This window comes from Molossus molossus, unplaced genomic scaffold, assembly GCF_014108415.1.
Source record: "Molossus molossus isolate mMolMol1 unplaced genomic scaffold, mMolMol1.p scaffold_m16_p_1, whole genome shotgun sequence".
In the NCBI taxonomy this organism is placed as follows: Eukaryota; Metazoa; Chordata; class Mammalia; order Chiroptera; family Molossidae; genus Molossus; species Molossus molossus.
This window is the reverse complement of record NW_023425344.1, coordinates 29873693-29893911: the sequence shown is the minus strand read 5'-3', so window position 1 is coordinate 29893911 and position 20219 is coordinate 29873693. Positions and strand designations below refer to the sequence as shown.

General features: G+C 41.7%; 1 protein-coding gene across 5 annotated transcripts in view; it reads left to right on the top strand.

The window, feature by feature from the left end:
• APBB2 (amyloid beta precursor protein binding family B member 2) overlaps window positions 1–20219 on the top strand; it is a 281249-nt gene that overhangs the window by 49246 nt on the left and 211784 nt on the right. For all 5 annotated transcript variants that reach the window (XM_036279992.1, XM_036279983.1, XM_036280010.1 and 2 more), the window contains exon 3: window positions 16430–16544. The gene's annotated coding sequence lies outside the window, so the exon portion shown is untranslated. The remainder of the gene's footprint in view (window positions 1–16429; window positions 16545–20219) is intronic.

Sequence of the window (20219 nt, the reverse complement as noted above, 5' to 3'; positions counted from 1 at the left end):
TGGTCTGGCAGTTGATAGAATTTGAAGTAGCATTTACATCACCAACTGAGATGAAATTAATTTCTGGCCAAGGTGATTAATTGCCTGAATTCTGTGACTGAGGGGTTGATCTCTTGGCAGGTCTTTATGAATTAACACCACAGGCATGCACCAGGCTTTGCTTTTATCCTATACGCCTCTCCATGGGGTGTGGATAGTCCTGTTCTGTACAACTCACCAAAACTGTACTTGTACTTTGTCATGGCTTTATCTGTAGCTGTAGTTTGTCCTGAAAGGCTTGCTCCGTTTCAAAATAATGGGCACCACAGAGAGAGGCTTTCTTTCTGGGCATCCAAGTTTCTGTTAATGTCATTACTGCATTTGACTCTTTTATGAAGCCCTTCTGGTCACGTCAACAGTGAACCATCTATCTTAACTTCTAGCTGCGTCTGCAGAATTTGTGTGGTTAGCCCGAGACATATGCAGATAAATTGCCTGGGGTTCGGCTTCTCAGACTTGGAGCTAAATAGGCTGCAGTGTGCTGAACGGATGGATGCAGCTTTCCAGCAGTATTGATGTTGCTCCGGGTGGAGATAAATCTCTGGGTGCCTTGGTGTGTGCTTTCATGTTCCTGTGCAGTTCTTGACCACTGGCTTTCAGATGGCTTCATCTCTCAGAAAGCTTTGTTTTAAGTAGGAAGACAAAGAAATTGTTCTTCCTCGCCCACTGCTCTTCTGCCCACTCACAACAATAGAAATCGTGAGCGTAGACTTTTTGCCAGATGCAAATAGTGGCAACTCCCAATTCACACACTGGTTAAGTTCCCCGTGGCTTGTTGTCAAGTCAGTTAGTGGTTTTGAACTTGGAATGTGTTTCCTAATGGGAGAAAACAATTCCAAGAATAGATGAGCCTGTTGAAACTTCTTTAACCCATAATATTCCAGCAGCATAGTTTTTTTGTTGTTGTTGTTTTATCCTCACCCGAGGATATTTTTCCATTTTTTGAACAGATAGAGTGGGAGGGAGAGAGAGAGAAACATCGACGTGAAGGGACACATTGAGTGGCTGCCACCCGCACGACCAACCAGGGCCGGGGACAAACTGCAACCGAAGTACGTGCCCTTAGCGGGAACCGAACCCGGGTCTCTCCGGACCGCAGGCCGACGCTCTAACCGCTGAGCCAAACTGGCCAGGGCCCAGCAGCATAGTTTTATTTGGACCTTAAAACCTGAGCTTCCCCCATGCTTCCCTGTGGGAAAAATGTTCTTAGTTCTGCTTTGATACCTTAAGGAACATTAACATTTCATTCTTAATGTCTGTAGACAGCCACCTATCTACCTGTGTATCCAGGGGCGGTCGATCCAGCAGCGCTCTTAGAAGCAGTGGAGACTAGGCTGAATGATTTAAGCAGAGAAGTAACTTATTGAGAAGATATTGGGTAGTTCCTTGAACTGCTGGAAGTTGGAAAAAGGGCAGGAGCAAATAGAGACTGAACAATCAGATTCATAGCCAAGGTTCTATACAGGGTGGACCTGATCACTGAAACTGGACCATGCTGGTTCATGTTGACCACATGGTTAGATACCAGACACTTGCTACCAACTCTGCCTCCTTAGTCTTGTTGCCTCTGGGCACTGGATGTTGTTACCATTGCACTCAGCCTTGATCATTTCCTCCTGCCCCTGCCTCTTTGTGTCTCCAGCTCTAGATTCAGGGTTGGCCAAGGCTAAGTCATGTGCCCATGTCTTAGATGCAAGGAGTTCGGGAAGGCAAGTATCCAGCCATTTATGCCTCTATGTCGAAAGGTGTGGCTTTTGTCAATACTCACATGATCAGGAATTCCCCAGATACAGTGAGGGGATTCAGATACTGTATTCTCCATCCTTCCCCCCTCTATAAAAACAAATCTTCACTACAAGAAGCCACAGTAGGGGCTCTGGTAGAGAGAATGGCCAATATGTTTATCCACCTAAGGCTGCAGTTAATGAAGTCGGTGATAACAAAGGTGGCTGGTTTTCCTGTGCGCTGGTGTTCAGCCGCCCTTGCCCCATGTGTTGACCAAAGCCAGCGGGGTGACTTGACAATTTAGGCGTGTTTGACCTCTCACAGTGTGTTCCTTGCTACTTCAAGATAAAATGCATTAAATTGAATTTGAGCAGTTTGATTCACCAGGAGGAGCAGATTAACATTTATCTGTTTCTTTATTTATAGTATAAAATGAAATTTTATATTCTCACTTTGTCTTTTACGGTTGGATGGTTTATGTATTTTATTAATCAATTTCTACCCTTTTTTAAATTTATTTTTTATTTGCAATTATATATTTATTTGTAAGATGTATGCATATATATTTTACAACTTCCTCCTGCATATTTGCATTATTTTCCACTTCTCAGAGGCAATCACTTTGAATTTATTTAGCTCTTATTCTGATATTTATTTGCATATAGCTCATCAATACATTTATTGATGTTTCTTGAATTTTTTTCTCAATTTTAGACATTAAACAGTGAATTCTTATTAAGGACGATAAGGCATTAGCTCTGTTTTATTCTCCCTTCGTTAAATACCTGCCCTTCATGCTCCAAGATAGTTCTATCTCCATTATTTTCACTGTAAACATTTTTTACAGCTGAGGTTTGAGTGTACTATGGTTTTATTTATTTTTTCTTATAAACATTAAAAATTTCTTTTTTAAATTCACATTCTATTCATGTACTGCATATTCATTCCAAAATCTCAGGTAAGGTCAAATACAGTGGCTGTGTCTCAGTCCGTGTGTGTGTGTGTGTGTGTGTGTGTGTGTGTGAGAGAGAGAGAGAGAGGGGGAGAGAGAGAGAGAGAGAGAGAGAGAGATTGATTTTCCCTGGAGCCTTCTGCTTGCCTGCTCCATTCTGAACTGTTTACTCTTGAGGCTGTGTGCACTGTGGTTGAACTGGAATTTTCCTTTACTATAATGTTGGGACTTGGTTGACCTGTTTATAGTGGGACTTGGTTGACCTGTTTATAGTGGATAGCATCTTTCTTGGTTTGTTCTCTCTTTGGGGGAAGCACATTGCCCAGTTGCTTCCTGAGGAAGAAGATGTATGATGTAATTTTCTTGAGATCTTGCAGGTGTGAAAATATCATTTAGTCTCTCTACACATATGGTTGATATAAAATTTAAAGTTGAACATCGTTTTCCCTGAGAGTTTTAGAGGCCTTGTTTCTTTTTCTTCTGCTTCTCATTTCGTTATTGAATTATTGAATGCTTTTCTAAGTCTGGTTACTTTATATGTGACTTTTGCAGGGGGGACCTTTTAGTTGTTTCTTTGTTTGCTTGTTTTTAACTCTAATGTTCTGAGGTTTCATCATAATGTGCCTTGGTGTGTAACTTTTTCATTCATTGTGAAGATTTTTGCAGGATAATTTTCTTCCCACCATTTTCTGAATCCTGTCTTTTCTGGAACTCTTTCTTACCTTTCAGATGCTTAAACTTTTGTATGTTTTCTCCAACTTACTTATTGTACCAAAAAATTCCCGGTCTCTCTCCTCGTATCTTTTTGTTGTACTCTTGAGGAACATTTACCTCTATTATTTTCTAACCCTTCTATGGATTTTTTTATTTCTATGATCATAATATTAATTCTAGGAACTCTTATTCTCACACTATATCTATTTTATAGCATCCTATTTATTTTTGCTTTATAGATACAATATCTTTTATCCCCTTGGTGTTCTTAATAATGTATATGTGAAGTTTTTTTCTGCTCCCAGCATTAACTCTGTTTTTTTCCTGAAGTTCCTGTGTGTCATGTGAGACTCTTCATCACACATGTGGTGACCATTTGCCGTCCATTTTTATTTATGTGAAGGCACTGAAAACTGATAGGATGCTCTCTGCACATGAGCACGTTGACAAGTTCTTTTCTTTCATCAACTGGTGACCAAACATTTCTATTTGAAGGTTGTTGTTTTGTCACGATGATAAGAGTGCCAGGCATCGTCTTTGCACTCAGCTTGCTAGAGGTGCTGCTTCCGCTGAGCAACAAGGAGTACCTGCCACAGAAGGACTTCCTTTTTCAGAATCTCCAGTTCTTCCTAGTTTGGGTAACTGTAGATCTCTTTTCTTGGGCCGGTTAGTTTCTCCAGGAAAGTCTTCCACTCTTTTACCTGGCCAGTCTCCAGGAACCCAGCAAGGCAAGGAGCTTTGGGGGCTCTCCATTCAGAGTGGACACTTTCATTCAGTCCTTTCTTTATGGGTCCTCCACCCAGTCACTATTCCTGATGTCCCTGAGACCAGCCCTTCTCAGAATACAGCAGGTCTCGTAGCCTTAGCAAAGAGCAAACCTGAGATGGAAAGAGAGACAGGTGACAAAACATCATGGCTACGAAGGATCTGGAGGTTTACTCCTTATAATGCCTTGAAAGCAATTCTCCAGTTTTTAGTGCCACCTTCTTATACAACCGCCTTCATCCAGCCTCCACGTCAAATGAAGCTGTGCCTGAACTTGCACTTTCCTAAGGCCTGTGCCCCATATTGGCTTGCTTCTTCCTGACAGTGCTGTTTGTAGGCATTTAAGTTTTTTCTGCCCCTGCTTTGAAAAGGCACTTATCTTTGGCCCATCTACTTTCCATTTTCAGTTATATATTCTCTCTCTTTTTTTTTTTATCCTCCCCCAAGGACATTTTTCTGTTTTTTGTTCAGGTAGAGCGGGAGGGAGAGAGAGGAAGAGAGAGGGGGAGAGAGAGAGAGAGAGAGAGAGAGAGAGAGAGAGAGAGAGAGAGAGAGAGAGAAACATCAATGTGAAAGGAACACATCGAGTGGCCGCTACCTGCACGACCAACCAGGTCCGGGGACAAACTGCAACCGAGGTACATGCCCTTAGCGGGAACTGAACACGGGTCTCTCCAGACCGCAGGCTGATGCTGCAACCTCAGAGCCAAACTGGCCAGGGCAGTCATAGCTTCATTAATGTTTTTCTCTTTTCTTTTTTTTCCTCACCTGAGGACATTTTTGCATTTATCTTCAGATAGAGTGGAGGGGAGGGAAGGAGAAAGAGAGAAGAAACATCGATGTGAGAGAGACACATCGACTAGCTGCCACCCGCACAACCCCAACCCGGGGCCAGAGACAAACAGCAACTCAGGTATGTGCCCTTAGCGGGAACCGAACCCGGGACTTTCTGTTCTGCAGGCTGACACTAACCGCCGAGCCAAACCGCCAGGGCAAATGTTCGTCTTTCATTGTCTTTTTTCTTGTGAGTTTATCTCTGCCTCTTGCTTAGTGTCATTTAGTGGAAGGAGTGGAGTTAAGCACACAATCTACCACACACAACTGAAAATCCCTATGAATGAACTTCTGAGATTTGGTCTTTCAATTTGGATACATGATTGTCTGGTCCACTGAAGAAGAGTTAAGTAGGTTACTCTAGGATGGATTCCATTTACTCTACTTTTCAGTTTCATTCAGAGATTGTTACTCTCACTGTCACAATGAACTAGGTGTCACCCTTTCTTGATTTGAGTATGTAGTAGGGAAAAGGGTCAGTTATGTCTAAGGTATAAATTCCAAGTCTGATCTCAAACCTGTTCACAAGAATGACATACAGTTTCCAACAACATGAAGAAATGACGTTTGTTGCCTGGGATTTTCTAGAACCATAATTCCAGTTGGGTCCATCTTTCTTAGACTTTTTACTAGTTTGACTTGAGTTGTGTACAAACTAGAGAAACATTCTTTTCTAAGAACCATTCTGTCCAGTGGTGCTAGTTATATTCTGCGAGATACTGAGTTTCCATGAGACATCTCTAGATTCTATAGAATATTGGTCCGTGACATCCTCTTGCATTCCTAGTATAAAATCACACAAGAGCCAGGTCAGTGTGGCTCAGTGGTTGAGTGTCGACCCATGCACCAAGAGGTGGCCGGTTCAATTCCTGGTTAGGGCACATGCCCAGGTTGTGGGCCTGATCCCCAGTGGGGTCATGCAGGAGGCAGCCAGTTGATGCTCTCTCTCATCGATGTTCCTATCTCTCTCTCCCTCTTCCTCTCCCTTCCTCTCTCTCTAAAATCAATAAAGAAAAAAAATTTTTTTCATCACACAAGAGCAACTCTTGCAAAATACAGAAGGTTTTATAATGTGTCAAAGGCTTAACATTATTGAACAGGGAAACACCACAGCAGAATCAGGGGTAAATACGATCTCTCTTTCAACTTTTTCCTCACATTTTGTTAGTACCCAAATTTTAACAGTACCAACAGATTTTTTTTTTACAATGTTTAATATATTATTGAGGTATATCAAGGATTACTATAAATTACTATGGGCCTTGTTCATCCATTGTAAAGCAAAGGGAAGCCGATACAGATTTGCAGGGTTTGAATGAGGAAGAGGGAATCTGATCTGACTCCCAATCTAGAGTTTAAAGAAACATTAAAGAAAATAATATTTACCTTCACATGACAGAATTCATATTTTTGTTTCAGACACCTCATGTTCTTTGTTAGTAAATGAAGTTTGAGTGTATGTAGAGGTTCTGAAAGGATATATTTCTATTTGAAGGTTCCTGTTTTCATCACGATGGTAAGAATGCTGGGTATCCGTCTTCATACTAACACTTACTAGAAGGGTCGCTGAGCAACAATGAGGAAGTACTTTTGTCCTTAACACCAAAAATAGATGCTCTTTCTCATTATTACAACTCAAAAGATCATCTTTTTAATGAGATGGGTGCATCCCTTGTGGTTTTCAGATTTAATGATCAGATTATGTATTGCAGAGTTTGGAGAAAAACAGTTCTGGTAAGGTAGATAATGGAAATTTTACTGAAAGCTAGAACAACAGCAACAACTTTGTTCTTTTTCTTTCCACAGATCTTTTGACCTCTTCTTCCTTTTATTTTTCATTTATTATTTTTGATGATTCTTAAAGGGATTCACCTGTCTTATTTTAACATATTTGACATGTACACATTTCTCACTGTATTTTAACTTAATAATTAAAAGAAATTATTTGCAGGAACAATTGGATGTGTCAGGATTTAGGTAAACTGTATATAGTCTAACTTGCATTAGACAACTCTGCAAAGTACTGTGTAGTAGTGTGTTGGCTGCTGGAAGGAGAATAATTGCTTCTTTGCTGATTTTAGAAAGTTTTTCCTGACATTTGAAAAGTGGAGCAAGGGAAAATAAAGAGAAGAAAGTAGAAGTAATTTAAGGGAAATTAGGTAATATGTGTTAAAGTGCCGTATAAATTGCTAAGTAACAAAAGATGTTAGTTACTGTTATTGCAAGGGTTTAACTTAAAGTGAGAAAAAAACACAGATTCGATAAAGAAAACTGGGAAAGGGAGAAAGGAAATAACTTGAATGAGGAAAAAATTAAGGAAGGAACAAAGTAGAAATGTCATAATGGGGGGTTTCACAGTTTAAGTTTGCATGAGTATTTGTACTACTATTTAAGCAGTTAGGTTAAAAACATTTTATTTATTAACCAAAAGAAAAGTTCCGTCGAAAATAATTTTGGGGAAAAAATATTATTATATGAGGTGGTTAGGGTTGGATAGAAGCCATCAAGCAGATGACTTTCTCAGCTTAAGTAAAGATCTGTGTCACAGGGAACTCTGAGTTAGGTTTAATCTACATTTGTTGATGTTGTCTGAGCCTTTCATTTTGTTCTCATTCATGCCTTTGCAAGGTAGGTATGGCTAACCCATTTCACAGATGAGGCATGGAAGGCTGACTGCTGTGTCCACAGCTGCCTTCTTATCTAGTGACAAATCCCTCCCTTTAGGTTTAGTTTACTCTCACATTTCCACAGATACCTTGCATGGAGGCAATTGATCTGTTGTGTTTCTGGATATTCAGCTTATTGGATTTTTCCGAAAGAACTTCTTGTTAATTAACCGTGGTCACTTACAAGTAAAACCTGCAGGGCTTGTTTTAGGCTTGGCTGTGTTTGTACTGACTTCAGATGTGTCCCACTTAAGGATGAGTATTTGAATTCTCAGAGAAACAAGAAATAAACAAAAAGAGGTTTCACTGCCCAAGCATGGGTTCAGAGTCTGTGCACCTTGCCCTTCAGATCTTATCTGGAGCTTGGTATTTTAAGTTTAGTTTTCTCATACTTTTTTATTTTATTTGGTTTCCATAGCTGTCTTGAAGAAGGGAAAGGTTGGTACGCTGACTGCAATGAGACTTGACTCTTGAGGGCAGGGAGAGATAACCAAACTATTAAGGCAGACAGAAGACCTCCCAAAGCCTGGCAGTCAGAGGCCTTGGCGTGGAGGAGCAAACAGCCCTCTGTGCCTTGGGAGGTTGTGTTACCTTTACCAGCAGGTTTAGTCTGGTTACCAGCATCATCCCATAAAGCCAATCTTATGCTTGTCCCTCTATTGCAGGGACTTTTCTTCCACTCAAAGCCTGACTGCTTGTCTCTAGACCTGGCTCTATGACTTGGATTCACCTTTGGCAGCACAGAGTACCGATATCTGTGCTTTTCTTGGTGTTTGAACCTTGGCAGTTCCTTCCATTTGACTCTCAAAGTGTCTTCTTGCTTTGATAGGAACTCTTCCCCTGGCTCTCCTCGTGGTGGTACCAACCTCTGCTTGGTACCCGCTGGGCCAGCTCCTTTCTCATGTTCCAAGGGAGCAAGATTACTGACAGTCATATTAATGATCCCAAGACACCAAACAAATTTTAAAATATATTGTACAGAGGTGGGAGGTAAGGTGGAGGGGGTCAATGAGGGAAAAGAGGGGATATCTGCAATACTTTCAACAATAAAGATAAATTTAAAAACATATAGTCTAGATTCTCTGAGAAGGCATTACCTTTTAGAAAAAAATTAATCTAATATGGTTGAAAGTAAACCCACTTTTTCTTTTCTTTTTTTTTTTTAAGTATTGACACTTTTAAAAACTATGTTTTTATTGAGTTTTTTTAGAGAGAGAGGGAGATAAAAACATCTATGTGATGAAGTCTTTGGGGTTTTCTATGTATAATATCATGTCATCTGCGAATAATGACAGTTTCACTTCCTCCTTTCCTATTTGAATCCCTTTTATTTTTTCTTCATGTCTGATCGCTGTGGCTGAGACTTCCAGTACCATGTTAAATAAGAGTGGTGAAAGTGGGCATCCTTGTCTTGTTCCTGTTCTTAAGGGAAATGCTTTTAGTTTTTGTCCATTGAGTATGATGTTGGCTGTAGGTCTTTCATATATGGTCTTTATTATGTCGAGATATAATCCCTCTATTCCAAGATTGCTGAGTGTTTTTATCATATATGGGTGCTGAATTTTGTCGAATGCTTTCTCAGCATCTATTGATATGATCATATGACTTTTATTGTTCATTTTGTTTATGTGGTGTATCACATTTATTGATTTGCGAATATTGTACCAGGCTTGTATCCCTGGGATGAATCCCACTTGGTCATGGTGAATAATTCTTTTGATGTATTGCTGGATCCACTTTGCTAGTGTTTTGTTCAGGATTTTGGCATCTATGTTCATCAGGAATATTGGCCTGTAGTTTTCTTTCTTTGTAGTGTCTTTTTCTGGTTTTGGAATTAGAATTATGCTGGCTTCATAAAACGAGTTTGGAAGTCTTCCTTCTTCTTGAATTTTTTTGAAATAGTTTGAGGAGAATGGGTATTAGTTCTTCTTTGAATGTTCAGTAAAATTCCCCGTGAAGCCATCTGGGCCTGGGCTTTTGTTTGCTGGGAGAGTCTTGATTACAGCTTCAATTTCCTTTGTTGTTATTAGACTGTTTAAGTTTTCTATTTCTGCCCAGTTCAGTTTTGGGAGACTATGTGTTTCTAGAAATTTTTCCATTTTGCTTAAATTGTCGAATTTGTTGCCGTATAATTGTTCATAATATTTGTTCACAATCCTTTGTATTTCTGTGCTGTCAGTTATTATTTCTCCTCTTTCATGAATTTGGCAAAGTAGCAGGATACAAAATTAACGTCAAGAAATCGACGGCATTCTTATACACCAATGATGAACTCACAAAAGAGAAACTAAAAAAATATCCCATTTACCATTGTGGCAAAAAATTTAAGATACCTAGGAATAAACTTAACCAAAGAAATAAAGGACCTATTCTCAGAAAACTACAGGACAGTGACAAAAGAAATAGAGGAAGATATAAAAAAGTGGAAGTACATACCTTGTTCATGGATTGGAAGAATTACCATCATTAAAATGTCCATACTACCTAAAGCAATCTATAGATTCAATGCAATCCCCGTCAAAATATCAACAACATGCTTCACAGAACTAGAACAAATACTTCAGAAGTTCATATGGAACCAAAAAAGACCCTGAATAGACACAGCAATCTTGAAAAAGAAGAACAAAGTAGGCAGGATCACAATACCGGATATCAGGTTATACTGCAAAGCTGCTGTAATCAAAACAGCCTGGTACTGGCACAAGAACAGGCATATAGACCAGTGGAATATAACAGAGAACCCAGAAATGGACCCAAAACATTATTCTCAATTAATATTTGACAAAGGTGGCAAGAGCATACAATGGAGTAAAGACAGCCTCTTTAATAAATGGTGTTGGGAAAATTGGACAGCTACATACAAAAAATTAAACTAGACTATCAACTTACACCATACACAAGAATAAACTCAAAATGGATAAAAGACTTAAATGTGACTCATGAATCCATAAAATTCCTGGAAGAAAATGTAGGCAACAAAATTTCAGACATCATACGCAGCAGAATTTTCACTGATACATCTGTTACCTAAGGCAACAGAAAAAAAGGAGAAAATGAACACATGGGACTACATCAAACTAAAGAACTTCTGCATAGCAAAAGAAACAACCACCAAAATGGAAAGGCAACCCACTCTATGGGAAAGCATAATTGCCGATGATACATCAGATAAGGGGTTAACTTCCAAAATATGTAGAGTTGCTAATACAGCTCAACAAAGGGAAGACAAAGAACCCAATTAAAAAATGGGCAGAGGAGTTGAATAGATACCTCTCCAAACAGGACATATAAATGGTTAAGAGACATATGAAGAAATACTCAACATCACTAATCATCAGAGAGATGCAAATTAAAACAACGAGGTATCACATACCTGTCAGAATGGCCGCCATCAACAAATCATCAAACAACAAGTGTTGTCGAGGGTGTGGAGAAAAGGGGACTCTGGTACACTGCTGGTGGGAATGCAGACTGGTGCAGCCACTATGGAAAACAATATGGTGTTACCTCAAAAAATTAAAAATTGAATTGCCATTTGACCCAGTGATCCCACTCCTAGGAATATACCCTAAGAAGCCTGAAACACCAATCAGAAAAATATATGTACCCCCATGTTCATAGTAGCACTATTTACAATAGCTAAGATCTGGAAACAGCCCAAATGTCCATCAGCAGACGAGTGGATAAAAAAGCAGTGGTACATATACACAATGGAATACTATGCAGCTGTAAGAAAGAAAGATCTCTTATCCTTTGAGATGACATGGAGGGACCTGGAAAGTATTTTCCTAAGTGAAACAAGCCAGTCAGAGAAAGACAAGTATCATATGATCTCACTTATTTGTGTAATATAATGAACATAACAGTCTGAAGAAAAGGGTAGTCCCAGAGACGTGGAAGTAGGGTACAGACTGACAATCCCCAGAAGAGGGAGTGGGGCAGGGAGAGATAAACCACAGAACTTATATGCATGTATGCATGAACAATGTACATGGACAACAAAGTTGTGGACAGGGCGGGGAGGGAGCGGGGGAGGAGGGTGTCAATGGGGTAAAAGGAGAAACATCTGTAACAAAACAAAAACAAAAACAAAAACACATCGATGTGAGAGAGAAACATTGATCAGCTGCCTCCTTCATGCCCTCCAACCGGGGACCTGGGACCGATCCCACAACCGGGGCATGTGCCCTGACTGGAAATCGAACAGTGACCCTTCAGTCCATGGGACAGTGCTCAGTCTACTGAGCCACTAAACCTACTTTTCCAAACAACTTAGATGAGTAGCCCTTCAACTATTATGAAAATCTTGGTCATTTTCAATATCTTACTCCTTGAGCTTTCCAAATAGTGAGATTATACAGTATAATAACTGCAGAGTGATTCAGAGACTTGTAATTGAATGTTGTATATTATTTTAGTAGCTTGCACAGCTTTCATATCAAAAACATGTTGCACTCAATAAAGCCCCTTTTAACTTTTTGTTTACAAATTAGTCTTTTAGGTCAATAACAGCAAATATTTAAGTAGAGCCATTATGATGTCACACAATAGTTGTAAAGGGGATAGTAGAACAAATGGCTGTTGACATGAGATGTTGATTGTCAGAGAATTTGTGACATTTTTGCCCCACATCAGCAAAATGAGAATTTGTAGGAGAGGCACAGCATTGATGTATCTGTTGAGGATTAATGTCCTAGTAGAGCATTTGCTAGTGAATATATTACGGACAGTATCATAAATATAGTAAATAAAAAGTTGCACACTAAACTCTTTGTGGACTGGCTTAAATATTCCTTTTGTCCCCTTGACGGCTTGCATTCAAGTGAATAGTGTATTGTTCATCTTGGTTTTCTTAGCATCTTAATCAAGAGTGGAAAGAAGGATGGCAGTCTCAAAGAGTTGTTCCCTTCTCGAGATCTTGCTTATCAGGAGGGCAGAAACATTGATTGTTTTCAGGACCAAGGTATTTTTTAACATTTTAGAAAAACATCACATAATACATACAACAACAACAACAGCAATATCCCATTATTTCTCACTTTCGGAAATTTTATCGTTCAAGTTATTTTCAGACAATACCATAGTGTGCTGCTGTGTAAATGTGTAAAATGTATTCAGTATGATCAGTGATTCCTCAAAGCTTATGTGTTATAAAAGAAGTGAAACGATGAATAGTATAAATATATATTAGGACAAAACTGTAGACCTGTGAATTTTCAAAAATTTCAAAGAAGCGGGACTTGACTATCTATTGCCCCAGTGGGTTGAACCTGAGCAGGTTGCTATGTTGAATGAGCATCTAGGAGGAGAGACACCGAGCTGTTAGAATAATGATGTCCTGTCCTTCACGCAGAGGATAACAAGAAGAGGCAGACAGACGCAAAGTGGGCAATTTCTATTTCTTTGTGTGCTCAAAATGTTCACACCTACCTATTTTCTCATTTAAGAGTCAGTTTGTGTTTCATAATGTCATTATTTCTGAATCCTCTTACTTAACACACAATTTTTATTTATGAGTTCATAAAGATTTTCTTCTGCGAAGAGGAAAGGAAATGCAGTGGACTGAGATTTGCAGCTTGGCTTTGAGTCAGTTAGGGTAGGAAAGGAAGGAATAGAAAGACTATTTCTGTTCTCACTATTTAATTGGTCCCTTTACTTCTTAGTTGTACTAGCTCTTCACTTATGCATTGGTCTATCGATTTATCCCATATTTATTGACTGCTTGTTATATGTCCTGGCCCTAGGGATACAGAGATGAAGGGCCCAGTCAGTAGGCATCAGATGGCTTTAAGCCTTCTCAGTCCTGGCTGAGTTTATTGATGATAAGGTGCTTATCTAGAATTCTAAAATACTGTCATCTTCCAAAGATGGCCTGGAGATATTCATGTTAACAGAATAGACAAACCGTGGAGCAGCCTCAGAGTTTCTGAGGTCACAAAGGCTGCCCAGAGAACATAAAATCTGTTTTCAAGGTGTTTTCCATTGCATTAGATTTTCTAATAAACCTTGCTGCTTTGGGCATTATTGCAGTGCTTTCCAAGAATGCAATCGCTCCCCCACTTCTGTATTTGTCAAAACTCGAGGTTGAAGAGTGGGCAGGAGACTTAAGTGGGTTGACATGGCTGCTGTCTTAAGAGGCATCATGCTAGAAAATCTCGGGCAGGTCCTGCTGCTAACTCCATTCTCCCCTTCTTCTTGCCGTTACCTTCAAATGTCTGGCTTTATTTTCATTAGGGTAGTCATGCTTGGAGGGACCTTTGAACTGAAGCATCTTAAGAAGCCTTGTAAGATGGTGGGTTATGGTTTCACTTAAAGAAGCTACATGTGAGCCTTTGGGAAGATTGGCACCCAAAACTTAAGATCATTTTTAAGAAGAATGTTCTTCTGAATATTTTGTATACATTTTGATTCTATTAAGTTCTATGGGTGTGCGTATTCCACAAATACCCCTTTCCACCCTGATAAGTACTGGCGAATATAGCATTTTCATTAAAATGGGGCTGGACTACTTTAATTTTGGAGGGTAGCATGCCAGAAACCAAGATTTTCATCTGTGTCTTCAAACCATTTATGTGTCAACTCCTTTCATCAAAGCGTCTCCCCAGTTATTTTATCGACAATATTGATGTCATTTGGTGTATTGTCTCCAACATCCCAATGCTGTTGCCTGCACACTTACTACAGCCCGATTTGTCTTTATTCCTTTAACTAATACTCTTCTAACGTCAGAAGGTTGTGGATTCCACTTCCTCTTCAGGGCCAGCCCCTTCCGCTTTGTTCCCGCCCCTTCCCCCACCTCCTTTGGGATCTTACTCCATCCTTGCCTCCTCCCTCTTGTACGCTCTGCTTAGCAGGGTGGACTTCCATCAGCACCGTCCCTTCCAGCGACCATCCATTCTCCTTCCCTCCCACTGGCTCTGTTATCTCTGCCTCCACCATTTTACAGAAATTGCCCTCAGTCAAGGTGGCCAGTAACTGCTTAACTGTCCATTCCAAAGGTATATTTTTCATTTCTTGTCGTTATTCATCTCATTGTATCCCACAGTACTTCTCTGCCTTTCTTCCTTGGTCTTGTTCAAAGGATCGTTTCCCTCTGCCCATCCTATCATTGTTCATGTTCTCTAGGGTTCTGCTTTTATCTCTAGCCTCTCATCTTCTCACTCTGTCCAAGTTCCTTCAGTGGTATCACCCACTGATGTCATTTCTGCTGTTTTCTGTGTCACGATCATGTATGTGCCCTTATGTGTTGCTCAGGTTTCCTTCCCACGCTCATACTCAAGGATATCTGGGTATCCCTTCCTGAATCTCCTACATCTCACTTTCTAATGCCCCAAACTAAGCCCCTTGTCTTCCTTATAAAACCTGGTCATTCTCCTGGATTCTCTACCTCAATTGTCACTCCTGTCTAACTACATGTAGTCATTTTTCCAATGTACTGCCTTTGGCATCTGGTTGTTTCCCAAGTACTAATTCTTCTCTTTTTTTCCCTTTCCTACTTACTTCTACTGCTCTAATCCCTCCCTTCCTCTCTTACCTAACAAACTGGCCTAATTGGTCTCCTGCCTCTACTCTGCCTCCTTTGAATCCATCCAGAGAGAGTCGGGCATCTGAAACCCAGATCTAGCCCATCAATGGCTGTCTGTAACCAGGATAAAGTGGAGTTCTTGGATTTGTGTATAAGGTTATGATCTGGACCAGGCTTCTTTCTTGGTCTCACTGCACACCACCAAATTATACCATCCGGTTTCTTACCTCTGCCTTTCCCTTGTCTTGCGCCCCATTACCAGCTTGGCTAACTCCTACCCAGATTGAGGACATGCCAGGCATTCCTTGTTCTTGGAAGCCTTCCCTGAGCTTTCCATTTCTGGGCTAGGTGCCCTGCTTGACATGAATCTCAGTCAACTGCACACATTCCACTGTCCTGCCAGGTCCGTTGTGTGTGTCTCCAGGTCCTACCAGACTTCACTTTCCTTGAAGACAGAGGCTGTCTGATTCATCTTGGCAGCTCCAGTGTCTAGCAGTGCTTAGCATACAGTTGGTGTTCAACATATGGTTTTTAAATGAAGAATTAATAATGACAGTAAATCAATTTGATGTTTACAAAACTGGGCAAAAGTAACTATGCACAGTAGTCACCTTTGAGGGGGCATGAAGGGAGCTTCTGGGTGCTCTAATGTTCTGGGGTTTGATCTGTTCAGTTTAGGCAAGTTCTTTGTGTCGCCCATCTGTGATATGTGTACTTTTCTCTGTTTGTGTTATACTTCAATAAAAAGTTTTTCTGAAAATCAGTTTGACGTCTTATCTACCCAATACAGAAAATTTTCTTTTTTCCTTTCAAGCTCTTAGAGTTTTTAGTTTATTAGTTCAGCTGTCACAGCAAAGATCCAGGCTACTGCTATTCCTTTTCATCAAGGAAGAGCGAGATGAAAAGCATCCATGAAATACGCATAGGGTGGCCTGGTCTGGAGAGGGCCGGTGGGCCAGCCCGGCCGGACAGACTTGCAGTGACCTGTGCCTCTGTCACACTTATTACAGGGACCACATGCTAGTTGTCACAGCTCTGTGCCTGCCTGTAGTGACAGGGAGACTTCGCCTCGGATGTGACTATGAATAATTCATAAATGTAGTTATCTGGAAATTTGTGGTCATGATTAGCATTTTAATGAAAAAACAAAAGCAGTCATTTATTCTCACTCTCTGTTTTGTTTCTACTTTTTTCCTGCCCCCACCACAGCCAGCCCTCGTGTCTTTCCTGAGTGTGCGGAAACTGCCCCGGCCCCTGCCAATGTGCTGACTGGTCGCGATGGGCAGACGGTACCCGGAGGCTCCCTGTCGTCCAGGCAGCTCATGTACGTACGAGATTGGTCTCTCCCTCCTCCTCTTTTTTCCCTAATTTCCACCATAGAATGTGGCAGGGTGCTGAACTGGTGAAGGCTTATAACATTCGGCTGGCAGTATTCAGAAATGCAAGAAAGTAAATCGCTCTAGGGTAAGATTTTAATAATGAATGATGAGAAATGTTATCCAGATTGGGACTTTGTATAATTCAGTGGCCCTATGACCAGGAGTGTATATCAGCAACCTTCCTTTCCGTGCATCCAACCATACAGAGGTTTTTTTGGTTTTTTTTGTAAGCTTTCCTTTTTCATCACAATATGCAATCTTTTCATCCATAGTGATGCCATTAATTACAAACATTTCCCAGCAGTTGTTTTAATTCTTTTGAAATGAAAAAAAATTCATGGACCCAGAAGAGAGGTTCTCAGGGTATGTTGTTGCTGAACATGTGTTAGGGAGAGTGGTACTCTCATTTCTTAGCATTCTTTGAAGGAGGATACACCGGGTTCCCTCAGTGATGACTCTCAGTGTCCCACAGCACTTCAGTTTTTCTGACCAGTGTTTTTTGGGAACAGCTACAATTGCAGCCTTTTTCTGTTTGTCTCTAGCCCTGATTCACTTATGAGAAAAATGAGTATTGCCCGTTTGAAGTTCGTTCTTATTTCCATAAAGGAGAGTTTGTCTCAAACGTATTTTGTGTTCCCTTTAGTCTTTCAGCCTTGGCCCAGCTGTTTAGATATCTATTTGATTTTGTTGCTTCCCTTTGAATTTCTGGAATTTTGGCTTCAGATCAGGGGTGTGTTTCGGGTAGTTCCCCAGAGTGCCTTTGCTTCCACATCCTGTCCCTGTTCCTTGTACAGTTCAGTTTCTTCTTCACAGGAAAGTTAGAGCCACCCTCCAGCCGCACCCAGACAACGGCTTCTCACGCCATCAGAAAGCCGGGGGCCGGGAGCCGCAGTGAAGGGCAAGATGACAACAGGGTCGACTCAGACCAAGCAGCAGGGTCAAAGCCACCGGGGTGGCAGGGACAGCTTTTGCACATATACTTTACTTACTATAAAATTAGCAGTTTTCATCGTGAACATCATCAGAAAAAGCTCACCCTGTATACCATAGACCAGAGGTCCTCAAGCTATGGCTCATGGGCCAAATCCAGCCCAGGCCTGTTTTTGCAGGACCTAACATTGGCTTCCATAGTTTTAAAGGGTCATATAAATACCTATGTAATCTCTGCTTTGCCTCTTGCTCTGTAGAGCCTAATATATCTACAGTCTGGCCCGTGAGGAAAAAATGTGCCTGTCCCTGCTACAGAAGAATGTTGGTTCTATGACTGAACCCTGTGAAATTGTTATTATTTGACCTACCAGAATGCTTACTTCATATGGTTCAATCTGATACATCTTAAGGAAATGCTTCTTTCAAATGGTTAAAATTCTAAAGCTTGGGCTCTTGGAGCAGACGAAGTAAATTTACTTGGAAATTTCACAAATGTGGACCTGCTCATTTCCGCCGCCGTGGTGGTGAGTCATTGGCCTCTCCTCTCCAGACGTCTCCGGGCTCCGAGCTGGGAGGCTTAAGCTGCCAAGTAGCTGAAAGGAAGCTCCTCTTTGTCACGTGACTTATTATTTTTACCAAGAGTTCTCTAGGAGAGAACTGTCGCCTTCTCTTCCCCTTCCTGGGTGCAAGAACCCTCTGGTATCCTCAGGCCTCTGCTGAGCATGTTACCTGTGTTTTTCCCTGGTGGGAAGGAGGATGAGTGGCTCCCTTTTCTGTGGAGCACACCTGTGGGTCCCTTGGCCTGCGTGTGTCTGCATGACACGGTGCTTGAGATGTCCTTCCCGGGAACTGGAACGAGGTTCTCAACCTTTTGTACTTTCCGTCTCTTTGTTTCAATATTGTTGATCCCTTAGTCCAATACATTAAAACCGTCATTTATTTTATATGGTTTCTTTTCCATTCGCACCCCTCCCCTTTGTACCTACCTTCTCCGGATTATTACAGAAAATGTGCAGGTGGAGACGCCAGCTGACCTTCTTTAGTGGCCACTCTTCATCCTAGGAAACGGTAACCTCAGCTGCGCTGTCTCCTGTCACCTCAGACAAGAAATCTAAGCTGGCCCGGGCCTCTGAGCCTGGGCAAGGACAGGGCCACATTGTTCCCGGAGAAGAGAGACTGTTTCAGGGGAAAATAATTCTCTGGGGTTTATAGCTTTGTTATTAAGCATGGTCAGGAGTTGGTGGTACATACCACTGTGCTCTGAGTTGTTTTTGAGGCTCACGTGGCCACTTGGAGTTTAGATTTTCTTTCCTTCTGCTTTGGGACCACGGCTCTGCCTTTCGGGGCGAGCTTCCTTTAGGACCGGCTGCTGTTCTTTGGTGACTGTGGAATGGTATCCATTGTGCACCAAAACACCAAGTCGGGAGCCAGAGCTGACCCCTCCCGCCTTTTCAGCAGATATTTGTGCTTGTGCTGGGACTAGAGTTCAGTTATCCTGGGATTTGGTAATAAGGTCGCATCCTTAATTATTTTTCCTTGCACCTATCTGTCCTTTGCGTGACTGCCGCTGCTCTAAACCTGGCCGCCAGGATCTGGGCTGTTGTAACCGTCTCCTGACTTCTGGCCTGAAGTCTCTCTCCCACCAAATTTGACTCATTCATAAAAGCCAAATTAATCTAACTGCTGATGCACAGCTCCGATCATGTCATTTCCCTGCCAAGTACATTTAGTGCATCCCCACTCGTCCAGGAGGGCGCCCTGACACTTGAGTCCTCCATACTTTCTTGTGCTACTCCTTTAGTACCCATTTCTCATGGTTAAAAATGGTTGTGGTTATAGTTAGGGGTATTACTCCTCAGTGGATAGCTTAGACTCGCTTAAGTGGGTGCTCCTGCTGAGACACCCTCTATGCCCTCAGGTCAGTGTGCTTTGCTCAGGCTGTTCCCTCTCTGGATCGTGGACCCACCTTTACACAACCCGATGCAACCCTGCTCCAGCGTCAGGGTGCAGCGGAGTTGCCCTCTTTCCTAGGCAGCGTCTCTGGTTTCCCCTGTCTGGCAGCACATGGTCCTACAGCCCTTAAACCTCCTTCCTGAAGCTTGTGTCCCAGATTACTCTTTTGTTTATTTAAATATTTAAACAATCAATATTCTTTATTGATTTTAGAGAGAGAGAAACATCGATGAGAGAGAACATTGATTGGCCGCCTCCTGCATGCCCCCCACTGGGGATTTGGCCCACAACCTGGGCATGTGCCCTGACTGGGAATCAAACCAGCGACCTCGTGGTGCATGGGTCGACGCTCAACCACTGACCCTCACTGGCTGGTCCCAGATTACTCTTTATGCACACTTCGCCTGAACTTTGACATGCCACATTTTCATTTCCCTTCTCTCCTCCATGTGTGAAGACAGTGCTTTATCTGTGGTCAATGCTCAAATATTTGTGGAATCACCTTGTGCTTGGGGGTGGGTCTGGATAACTGTCCTCAGGAAGCCCCTGTAAAGCATTTTCCAGAGCATTTGGCAGAGCCTGTGCGGGCCATGGCCAAGGGGGCAGACTCAGGGCCCCCCGGACATCCCATGAGCTGTGCCTGTGCTGCTGGCTCCCCCACTCTCCTCCTGCCTCTCCTTCCCTTCACTCAGAGGGGCGTGTCTCCTCCCTTTCTGCACGTGACAAGTTGCCATTTG